Source organism: Ischnura elegans, chromosome 11 (assembly GCF_921293095.1).
Source record: "Ischnura elegans chromosome 11, ioIscEleg1.1, whole genome shotgun sequence".
In the NCBI taxonomy this organism is placed as follows: Eukaryota; Metazoa; Arthropoda; class Insecta; order Odonata; family Coenagrionidae; genus Ischnura; species Ischnura elegans.
In genome coordinates this window covers 58,742,996-58,751,584 of record NC_060256.1, presented here as the reverse complement: position 1 = coordinate 58,751,584, position 8,589 = coordinate 58,742,996, and the positions used below count along the sequence as shown (strand labels likewise).

General features: G+C 35.2%; 1 long non-coding RNA gene across 2 annotated transcripts; it reads left to right on the top strand.

Annotated features, from left to right (window-relative positions):
• Window positions 1-2,037: 2,037 nt before the first annotated feature.
• Window positions 2,038-8,105, top strand: LOC124167890. 2 transcript variants are annotated; one of them, XR_006866788.1, is made up of 5 exons: window positions 2,038-2,751; window positions 3,263-3,456; window positions 6,064-6,219; window positions 6,300-6,446; window positions 7,641-8,105. It is a non-coding gene; the product is annotated as an uncharacterized LOC124167890 (long non-coding RNA). The 2 variants fall into 2 exon arrangements; XR_006866787.1 differs by having other exon boundaries at window positions 2,038-3,456.
• The last annotated feature ends 484 nt before the right edge of the window (window positions 8,106-8,589 follow it).

Genomic DNA, 8,589 nt, shown 5'->3' with positions numbered 1-8,589 from the left:
AGGTGGACAAGTATATTTTCAAAATGAAACTTAAAAACAGTGTTTATCGCAAAATATTATTCGAGATCATGACTTATATATTTAAGATAATAACGAATTAAAAGTGCAATCAGTACCGGATATTTTTTACTTATTATTTTATCTTGGTATCGCGGTAGCCAAGAATGTTATTAGTGAAAGCTCTCGTTAGTCATCACGGCTGTATTTTGAGTTTTCGGGTATACTCCGCGCACTATGCTCGATCTGGTCATTTTTGCCGATGTGAATAGGCAGGGCAGTATTTCTAATACAAGAATTTTAAAATAAGTATTTGAGATACATTTCTAGTTTTTAATTGATAAAAAAACGACCTTAATGCATCTTATATTTTGTATTTCAAATGCAGATTTTTGGTTTTATCCCGTTCTAAAATCATCATCACTGGTCAACAATCCTAGGATTGGTTTGACGCAGCTCTCCACTCAGTTCTCCTATCAGCTAATCTTTTCACTCCTACGTATTTCTTCTCTTTCACATCTCTCTTTACTTGTTCCATATATTTTGTTCGAGGTCTTCCTTTTCCATTCTTGCCTTCCACCTGTCCTTCGACGATTGTCTTCATCAGGCCATCATGTCTCAAGATGTGGCCTATAAGGTTGTTCCGTCTTCTTATTAAGGTTTTCATGAGGCTTCTCTTCTCTCCTACCCTTCTTAGGACTTCCTCGTTACTAACTCGGTCGATCCATTTGATTTTCATCATTCTTCTGTAGCACCACATTTCAAAGGCCTCTATCCTTGCTTTCTCCGCTGCGGTCATTGTCCATGCCTCACTTCCGTATAGGAGCATACTCCAGATGTAGGTTCTTATAAATTGTTTCTTTACATCCTTATTTAAGTTTCCCGCTGTAAGCAGGTCTCTCTTTTGGTGGAATGCTCTCTTCGCCTGGGCTATTCTGCTGATAATTTCTTTCTTACTTCTCCCGTCACTAGATATCTTGCTTCCCAAATAACAGAATTCATCCACTTCTATCAGTTTTTGCCTCCCTATTTTAATGTTGGTCTTGACTTCTTCTCTTCTGCTGCATACTAAGATCTTGGTTTTCTTCGTGCTTATTTTCAGTTGATATCTACTCATTACCCTACCCATATCAACCAAAATATTTTTCAAATCCTTCTCTGTTTCTGCTATAACGGCTATGTCATCGGCAAATCTTAGCATGCTTATTTTTTCTCCATGGATATTCACTCCCAATGCCTTTTCTTTGATTTCCTTAATGGCTTTTTCAATGTAAACGTTGAAAATTACGGGTGACAATGTACAGCCTTGTCGCACTCCTTTCTTAATTCTTGCTTCTTCACAGCTGGGCCCTGATTTTATCACGGCTATTTGGTTTTTGTATAAACTGTGGATGATTCTTCTGTCATTATAAAGAACCCCAATTTCCTTTAGGATTCCAAGCATTGTGCTCCAATCCACGTTATCAAATGCTTTCTCTAAGTCCACAAACGCAATGAATGTTGGCTTGTTCTTTTCCATTCTCTTTTCTATGAGCAGTCTTAGGGCCAATATTGCTTCCCTTGTGCCTTTGTTTTTCCTGAATCCAAATTGGTCCTCATCCAAGTACTCTTCTGCTTTTCGTTCTATTCTTCTATAGATGATCCTTGTCAGTATCTTTGATGCATGTGTAGTAAGGCTTATGGTCCTAAAATCTTCGCACTTCTCCACTCGTTTCTTCTTAGGAATAGGGATTATAATGTTCCTCTCGAAATCCTTTGGTATCTCACCTGTCGTATACATTTCACTAATGATTTTGTATAGCTGGCTCAACGTCTTCTCTCCTGAATTTTTGATTAGTTCTGCAGGAATGTCATCAATGCCAGACGCAAATAAAAAAAATCTAAGTTCTAAAATAAAAAATACATTTCTAAAATACTTTTGAAGTAGCTCTGATAACAATTCTGCAACGTTATGTTTCAGAGATTACTTCGTTTTCGCTAAAATCGTTTTCTTCATGTTTTCAACTATCCTTAACGAGCCAAGGCAGGTTATATTTTCATAAGATCCCATAGTTTCCATACAAATGTATGTTGTATTTGAAACGGTATTTAAAATACTATTTTGTAGTTCGATTTTCAAATACTCATGTCTGAGGTATTTTATATTTTGCATTTCAAACACATTTGGAGTGGTATTTTGAATTTTGATTTTCAAGTATGTACTCCTCGGTCTGTATCTTGCCCAGCCTTGTTAACAGGTCAGCTTTTCAGTGGAGTGAACTTGCAACAGCTCATGAAAGCATATGATATAAAAAGGTTGCAATAGGATGGTTTCCCATTATTTTTTTATTGCAGGGGGCCTATGCCTGAGTTTTCACTCGCATGCGAGTGAGTGGTAACTAAGGGGTCACGCGACCTTTTCTCGAACTACGAGTGAATTTGGTATGCTCGAATCGGGGGAGTGAGCTCGCACGTACGAAATTTCACTCCCTCAGTCAAACCCGGTGAAAACCTTTTTCGAAGTACGAGTAATCAACAAACATGGCGATGGCACTATTGCGACTGCAAGCATTACAAGATATAGAAGAGGAAGAGCAAGAGATACGACGAGTTCCTCGTGCAATGCGGGAACGGAAGTCGCCCTTTTATTTAGAAGATCATAAATTTATTAAATTATATCGACCAACTAAAGAGGTGACCACGGAGCTGATAGCAAGCTTAACTCCGTATTTGAGGGCCCCTTCGCGATCGTCAGCTCTAACTATCGAAATAAAGGTTATTATCATTTATTAATGCTAATTTTGTCATATTGACGTATTATACTTAATTATTTGCTAGTAATAATACTAGTTTTGACAACGAAAATAGAGAAATAAGTGAAGTGAATGTGAAATAAACACTGCCATGAAGACTGAAATTTATCAGGGTTTATTTTTTTTTATCTTGCCGTGTAATTTTAGAAGTTTTTCATAAGCTGGAAATTTTCTGGTATCCAAGATAATCAAGTAAAGTTTCGTACCTCGGCCTGTTGACATTTTTCGCATTTAGTATTTAATTAGCTGTAAATTATCATCTTTTTACGAGGCGTGTTTGGTTTTTCACAAATGCTTCACTTTCATCTATCATTCAAAGTATTTTCAATAAGAATTTAGTGAAGCAGATTCGCAAAAAATGTATTAAAAGTGGAAAAATTGCTCGCCATCAGAGTGGAAATGAAAAGTAGAACACACATCGCTGACCACATTTGTAATTTGGTAGAATATGATAACCTTTGGTAATTTAATAGGTTTTGGCAGCACTTAGATTCTTTGCCGGTGGTCCATATCAGGGATATGTTGGGGGTGATGAATTTACGAATATGGACCAATCGTCGGTAAGTAGGTGAATTAGTGAAGTAGCCGCAGCAATCACCACCTATTTGATGCCACGATGGATTACCCTCGACCTGTCCCCAGAATCTGTGGTGGAGCTGAGGCAACAGTAAGTGTTTATTACATATGTTAATGGATGCTATGAACAATATGAACCACCTTTTGAAAATTTTAGTTTAGTCCAGGAAATGAAGCATTTTGGCTTGCAATTTTTTCAAACTGAATCGATTTTCTTGAAATTTTCACAATAAGTAGGGAATATACCAAGAATCAAAATCTATATCATGCCGACGGGCGCTTTTACCCTGGGGGTGGTTTCCACCCCATCACGGGGGTGGAAAATTTTAATTATATTTTGACCACAGGAATCGATAGAAAAATAAATTCTAAGAATAAAATGTTCTATCCATTTTTTGCGTAAAATTAATATTTTTCGAGTTATTTGCGATTGAAAGAAACAGTTTTTTGACGAAAAAATCAACGATTTTAATCGATTATAGGCAAATAACTTGAAAAGTGTTAATTTTATTAGGAAATTGTGAATTACAAAACTGTAGCTTGTAAAAAATTAAATAAATATCTTATTTTATATTTCCTTTATGACCAATTCGGACCGAGCTACAACTTGTTGATGGTTATACATTGTTTGTCATACGCTAAATTTGAAAGATTCAATACAAAATAGCGGGGAAAATGTAATTTTCAAGGAAAAATTATGTAATCAGTTTAAAAGTATTTTTTAAAAACTTTCTTATAATGAGAAAAAATATTTTTTATCATGAAATTTGAGCGAGTTATGATTAAAAATAAGATCAGTCCCTACTTTTTTGTACGAAAAAATCAGTGAAAACAACTCCTTATTACCACACTAGACAAAATTGATCAATGCCCTTCAGTATTTCTCTTTATTTAAGTATTGTTAATTGATCCTAGAAGTTTTTTAATGTACATTTCTAAATTTTGAAAAAATTGGAGGAAAAAGTGAAAAGTCATTTTCTACAATTTCGTTAAAAATGCTCTTTTTTTCAAAATAACTCCAAAAAAACTGGAGATATGAAAAAAATGCAGGAGTAATAAATTGTAGCTTCTTTATTTTAAAATATTTTGGTGTGTTTTAATTTTCTATACAATAAATATTTGGTGAGATATTGATAATTAAAACCTCTATTTCCAAGGGAGCTCCACCTTATTTCAACCCTTAAATCCCTCCCCTTTCAAAATTAATGACTCGAAAAAAATTTAATTCACATGGCCTTTTAGTCAGTAAAATCCCAACTAAAATACAATTAAAATGAACTTTCTATCATAAAAAATAAAGGAGCTATGTTTGAAATACCAATCAAATTTATTGTCGAAAAATTCAAAATCACAATTCAGAGCATAATATTCCTCATAATCAGCATATACTTTGTGTACTTTACGTTAGAAGCTAACGATACACTCAAATTTGATACAAAATAAACACACATACCCATAAGATGTATACATACATACACATATGTGAGTATGTGTGCTCTCGCTCTAAGTGACCTGTGAGCATGCATGTGGTGGGAAGACTGGAAGCCATACAGTCTCCGTTTGATTGTGTTTCATGTAATGTCTACATAAATGTGCATTTATTTGTTTATGTTACCATGACGAAGTTTTTTCTGTTTATCCGATTGTTATATCTTTTCTGTGCTGTGATTAAAATCATGAGAGAAAAAAGTGAATACATAATAAAAGGAGTAAGAAAGTGAATAAGAAGATACAATGTGATAAATAATTTTTATTTTTAGGGTAAATAATTTTTTTTACATTAACTCCCAATAAGGGTTGATTATTATGGGTTGAAACGCCTTAAAATTATTTTCCCAACAAAAAAAATAATTTTACCCGTATTTAGCTTTAAAATATAATTTTTTAAGTTTTAGCTTTTAGGGGTAGTTTTCACCCCTAAAAAATAAAAGGCGCCCTTCAGCATAATATAGATTTTGAAGAAGGGGGTATGATTAGTCTAATCCCAAATATTTATGCAAATCGATTCGGTTTGAAAAAAAATTTTAAAGGTGGTATGATTAGTATAATTACAAATTTTTATGCAAATCGATTCAGTTTGAAAATTCTTTTTTACATTAACCCCCAATAAGGGTTGATTATTATGGATTGAAACACCTTAAAATTATTTTCCAAACATAAAAAAATAATTATACAAATAATTTGAACTAAATTTTACCCGTATTCAGCTTTAAAAAATAATTTTTTAAGTTTCAGTTTTTAGGGGTAGTTTTCACCCCTAAAAAATAAAAAACGCCCTTTGGCATAGTATAGATTTTGAAGTAGGGGGTATAATTAGTCTAATCCCAAATTTTGGTGCAAATCGATTCAGTTTGAAAAAATTGCAAGGTTTTTCACTTTTATGAGCTTCATTTCCTGGACTAGTTGTATCTCAACATATCGAACTACTTTTTCAACTAAACTTATGTTGATGATATTTAATGCTCCTATGCTTTAACGAGATCAAGGTATTTCCAGTTTACTTTTTTGTTGAATCATAATTACCATGTGGCATGAAACAATTAGAAAGTTCATTCCAATATCTCACAGATCAAGTGTATATCTGAGAGTCAACTAGAATATTTCAGTAGGGTATTCTCTTTTGCTTTCCTAATAAAGTCATTCATTACTTTTTCCAGATTCATAAGTGTGGGTTTTACTAATTGAATTTCATTTCCAGATTTTTTGTCAAGTATGGGTTTCCTGGGTGCATAGGCTTCCTGGGCCATTGATTGCACCCATGTGGCGATTATTGACCCCCCCAGTGAACCATCCACAATATATGGAGAGGCAATACTTTAATCATAAACGGTTCCATTCCATTAATGTTCAACCGGTAAGGTACCCTTTCTGCATGAATGTGATCTCTTGTTTATAAGCACATTAACTACATGGGAACTGTTTTCCTCCTTATAGGTTTGTGATTCGTCAATGAGAATAATGAATGTCAATGCCAGATATCCAGGGGCGACCCATGACAGCTACATATATACACTAACTCTAATTTAAGGCAGGGGTTGCTGGCAATGCAGAGGGAACTCAACACTAATGCATGGCTTATAGGTAGGTAAAGTGTCAGTTAGCTGGCCCTAAATAACCTAAAATAGCAATCAGAAGTTACATTAATGAAAACTTTGAAAGAATTTAGTTATAATTAAAACTTTATCTTTCTTTAAGAATAGGTTATATTACCCTCATTTCCAAATAACTCACAATTACCTGGATTTCACTATTTCTTTGATAGCTGTACCCAGTGATGGTTTCACTAAAACGTTCATACCAGTGCCTTGTGAATTTTTGAGCCCATGGAAAGGTTCATTGCTTTACAGATTACAACATATCATGCTTTTATCTTTAATCTTTGTGGTAGTTACCTTCAGGTTTTACCTTTGTGGTAGTAAAATCTTCATCGAATCATCCATAAAAAATTGTCATTTCACATCCATCTGCTGCATATCTCAATTCCACAGAAAGGGTTCCTAAAGTTTGAAGTCCTTCATGTGCACCTACTTAATATCTAGCAATTTCTCACCATCTATTACATTTTGTATGGCATATTACCAATCCTACTTCCTATGGTATGTGTCTCCAAAATTGGTTTTCATCCAACATTCATCAGCAACAAATGCCAATAAAGCTTTTTGACTCTCATGAAACTACAGCATATGATTATTTTCCCACTCAAGACTTTTTGTAAATACCTTTTCTCTCCTTTTCCACACCATATTTCCCATTTTCCCATTTGATCACTTATTCCTTAGTACATATTACTAATATTTCCCTCTCTTCTTTCTCTGGTGATTTTCCTCTTTCTTTTTCTTTCCTTCATCAACATCTAGATTGTCAAGTGGCTGGTACATTGTGTTACCTTGTATTCCTTTTAATTTCTCACTAACAGTAACTTTCCTACCTGTCCCAGACAAGTTTTAGGATCACTCAACTTATATCCCCCCTCATTTTACCCAGTCATATTCGTTTTTCTTACTTCGTTACCCTATACCTTTTCTTTTGATACCTAGTTGTACACCACACATGAAATATTCTTAGATACCATTTCAGGTTAAATTCCTGTTCACACTTCACCTGCAAAGGGTTCTGTTTATCAAGTTTGAAGAACAAAAATTTTTGTTCACCGAGTTCAACCAACAGCCTAATAGGAATATCATTATATTCAGTGAATTCAGTAATGTAATGATTACAATAGTAGTTCATAGTTTTAGGCACTAATATTCAACATGAATGTAATTTTTTTTATAGGAGACAGTGGATACCCCCTGGAGACATGCCTTCTGACCCCAGTGCCTAGCAATGTAGAAATAAACTCGCCTGAAGACAGGTATAACCGCAGTCTATGTAGAGCTAGAAGCATTGTGGAACAGTTTAATGGACTACTGAAGGCAAGTTGGCGATGTTTCCTGAAGCATCGAGTCCTTCACTACATGCCAGAAAAGGCCAGCAGCATAATAAACTCTTGCTGTGTCCTACATAATATGTGCCTGGCACGAGATGTTCCTCCACCTCAAGAAGCTGAAGTATCACAAGGTGAAGAGGGAGACGACCACCAGAATATTTTGCAAAATAGGGCCCAAAATATGCGCCCAGCAGGGAGAATGCTGCATGAGCGCATAATTAGGCAATTTTTTACTAATAATTAACTACACTTGTCCTTCTACTACCACGTAAATGGGAATTAAATAAAATAAATTAAATTTTTTGAAATTACCTATTTATTGATTTGTGAATGAAAAACTTTGCTGTTTCTACAATTTGGAACTTTATTTTCTTGACTAGTTTCGATACACTGTATCATATTCATAGGACTAGCAGTACAAGTAGCGTTGCTGTGGGTTATATATCAAAAAAGGGGGGGGCAAAGAGTGGAAGGGGAGGGGAAAGGGGTGGAGAGGAGATGTCTGTAGAGCGCTACATTGTTGCACTTCGCGCAGGAGGGGGGGGGGGGGGGAAAGGGAACGTACTTAGGGAAGGCGGCGTGGGTTAGCGTCATGGGATTATTTTTCGGGTGCAAAATTGGGATGTTCAGAGGCGAAGAACACAGACGAGACTACATCAAGAAAACGGGACTGTCCCAATTTGCCTCCCACCTCCTTGAAGAAGGACATCAGGCGGATTTCACCCCGGAGAGTCTGCACCGTGTGAAGAAAGGGTCACAAATGGACATCAGGGAGCAACTGGAAATTTTAAGAAT